This window comes from Bombina bombina, chromosome 4 (assembly GCF_027579735.1).
Source record: "Bombina bombina isolate aBomBom1 chromosome 4, aBomBom1.pri, whole genome shotgun sequence".
Lineage (NCBI taxonomy): Eukaryota > Metazoa > Chordata > Amphibia > Anura > Bombinatoridae > Bombina > Bombina bombina.
The window spans coordinates 701,129,578-701,133,155 of NC_069502.1; the positions used below are offsets into that span (position 1 = coordinate 701,129,578).

Genomic DNA, 3,578 nt, shown 5'->3' on the forward strand with positions numbered 1-3,578 from the left:
CCAAACGGCTAGGACGTCCCATGCCGTCCTAACAGCACTAAAGCTCAGCGCAGTTAGGATGGCATGGAACGTCCTAACGTCAGGAAAAGGTTAATAAATCAGCTGCATAGAAAAAAACACAGGAACTGGTGAAGGTGGAATTATGATGCCAAAAAGCTGGAGAGACCTTCCACTGAATGTAGTCTAAGGAACATGTATTACTTATTTGTTCACATTCAGAGGTAATTAATATAGATAAAGCTAAATTGTACCAAATAACAATACGGATATAGCAATAAAAAAGTCAAGCAATAGGGTAACTAGGTAAATAATTATAGTAAAGCTGTACAGTCTTGAACAGTTGTTATAGTGCTTTATGATGTTAGGGAGGAATCTTATGCCTTTTGAATAGTGGCACAGTCAAGCTACAGGTTACTACTGGGGCATAAATGAGAGGGGATACGGGTATGGGTTTTTTTTCTCAATTTTTGAAATTATTCTGTTGAAGTGGCAAACTGCTGTAAGCTAGCTGAAATACATCTGTTGAGCCAATGGCTTAAGGCATATATGTACAGCCACAAATCAGAAGCTAGCTCCCAGTAATGCATTGCTGCTACAGAGACTACCTAGATATGCTTTTCAGCAAAGGATACCAAGAGAATGAAGCAAATTTGATAACAGTAGTATATTGAAAAGTTGTTTAAAATCACAGGCACTATCTATAGAAAGTTTGATTTTGACTTTACTGTCCCTTTAAAATATTTGTTTCTGATGGCAAAAAAGCACAAAGTGAAAAAAACTGCATTCAAACTCAACAGGCAGTCATCATCAATTCTGATTTAATTAGATCTGATGTTTGACTTTTGCTTTGGCCACATACATTTTGTTTTCTTTAAGGTCTGCAAATAAATCCTTGTGACGTAAAAATTAAAAAGCCTGTGATATATCTATTTCATATACTTGTTATTTGTGTGTTTAGATTTTACTGTCATTGCATTTACTATCAAACTCAAATCATACAAGGACTCTTCTAATTAATTGGAGTGGTTTAAAATAAAAACTAAATAAATACATACATACATAAATACTATATCACCCAAGTTGACATTGCAACCAATCACAATTCCAGTGCAAAGTGCACCTAATTATTATTATCATAATTTATGTTTATAGTCTTTTGAGGTTATCAAATTCAAACCCATTCCAAAGCATTTGTAAACTCAATAACAAACCATTTTTCTTATGCTTTTCAAACACTTTTGTGTAAGGAAAGCAACCTATGAGGAGAAATTTACTAAACGTGGGCATTCGGATCCCTTATTAGGATCCAAGGTTGCTCATGGGATTTGGCTCTTTTCAGAGCCACATTTATTCTTGTGAAAATTCAACACACTAGGATCTGTGCAAATCCGGATCCCGATGAAGGATTTAAATGCCCACTCCTAAAATGTACACATTTTTTGGTTGTCAATAGGAAAACCTTTTTTTCAGCAATGTTAAAATTCTTTGGAATATTCAGCTCACACACGTTATGAATTAAAAGTTATAAATATTACTCATATCACACCTTTAATCCATGAATTTTGTGCATAAATGAAATAGAATCATCTAAATAATATTTTTGATTGCAATTAAGTATTTAGAGTTTTAGACATGTTAACTATAACATTACTCAAAATTAAATTAAATGAATTGCACATATGTCTCAGCAAAATTTAAAGGGACATGAAATCCAACAAGTTTCTTTCATGATCTGTATAAAGCATAACAGCTTAAACAACTTTCCAATTTACTTATGTTATCAGAATGTACTTCATTCTCTTGGTATCCTTTGTTGAAGGAGCAGCAATGCACTACTGGGAGCTAGGTAAACACATCAGGTGAGTCAATAAATAGCAAGAAGCATATATATGCAGTCACCAATCAGCAGCTAGCTCTCAGTAGTGCCTACCCAGGTATGATTTTAAACAAAGGATACCAAGAAAACAAAACAAATGAGATACTAGTAGTAAATTGGAAAGTTGTTTAAATTTAATGCGCTATTTGAATCATGAAAATTTAATTTTGACTTTACTGTCCCTTTAAGTTTTGAAATTGGTATGTTTGTCTTAAAGGGACAGTCAACACCAGAATTTTTGTTGTTTAAAAAGATAGATAATCCCTTTATTACCCATTCCCCAGTTTTGCATAACCAACATTGTTATATTAATACACTTTTTACTGCTGTGACTATCTTGTATCTAAGCACCTTCTGACCGCCCCTAATCACATGACTTTTAGTTATTATCTATTGACTTGCAGTTTAGCCAATTAGTGCAGTGTCTAACACAACCCATGGGCATGATTACAATGTTATCTATATGCTTTACCTGAACTACTCTCCCCTGTTGTGAAAAGCAAATACAAAATCATGTGATTAGAGGCGGCCTTCAAGGGCTTAGAAATTATCATATGAGCCTTCCTAGGTTTTCTCTCAACTAGAATACCAAGAGAACAAAGCAAAATTGTTGATAAAAGTAAATTGGAAAGTTGTTTAAAATTACATGTCCTATTTGAAAAATAAAAGTTTTTTTTGGCCTTGACTGTCCCTTTAACTGAAGTTCTACTGTTTTCTATTCGAATTTCTGAGTCATTCGAATAGCTTTATGATTAGAAAACACCTCAAGGCTTACAATGTTTCCATGTGGGAATTCAAATTGATTGGAATGAGGCTAATACAAAATTCAGACGTACTATGACAGACACATGAGCATTTAAACACATGTACAAGCAGTAGCAGATATTTTGTATCAAATGGGACTTTGAGGGTGCATTTTGCAGATCCTAAGCATAGAGACCCCCATATTAGGACAACTAACCACATATATGTAAATAACGAATTATTATTTTTAGGAACCTTAGCTATAATATATATATATTTATTTTAACTATTCTTCTATATCAGTTTGTATTTAAAGACAATATGCAATTTAAGACACGTTATTGACCTTGTTTGTATTCATGGTTTGTAGAATTATTACAGTATAACCAATAATGATCTGTGTCTCAAAGGTATCTGGCATTGACCTCTATATCTAGATAGCCCCTATTCTTCTAAAAGCCCCTCGCATTAACCCAGATATACTCCTGAGTTTATTATCACAAGGAAAGAAAAGTTTAGCTTCAATTTCCTTAGGTAAAGTGCATGAACACGAAGAGAAATCTCATCACAGTACTTTCCTTGCTGACGTTGCACAGCTCAAGACAGAAGACACAACTGCAAGGAAGGACCCCCACCCCTCTACACATCATTTATAGGGTTAAATCCTTGCTTGGGGTGGGGCTATATTGCCAACGCGGCTTGTGTTAGAGTGGAGTAGCTTGCAAATCAAGTGCAATTTAGTGTGTTTCCTTTGGGGGATGCTGGGAATTGTAGTTTTGCCTACTCCCCCCGTGCGGTGTTCCTGAGTGTAGCCCCTCCTGGTGTGGGCTCATCTGGACCGCTTAATGCGCCAGTGTCTTCCGCCTGTCTGCCCGGCTCCTTGTCTGCGTGTGGGTTATGTTGCCCTGCAGGTCGGACGCGCTCTCTTTTCTAACGAAGATGCTGTGCGAGTATTGCT

At 35.6% G+C, this 3,578-nt stretch overlaps 1 protein-coding gene across 1 annotated transcript in view; it reads left to right on the forward strand.

Annotated features, from left to right (window-relative positions):
- Positions 1 to 3,441: 3,441 nt before the first annotated feature.
- DSE (dermatan sulfate epimerase) overlaps positions 3,442 to 3,578 on the forward strand; it is a 229,839-nt gene continuing 229,702 nt past the window's right edge. Inside the window, exon 1 of the mRNA XM_053710880.1 lies at positions 3,442 to 3,578. This exon is cut by the window's right edge and continues 21 nt beyond it. The gene's annotated coding sequence lies outside the window, so the exon portion shown is untranslated.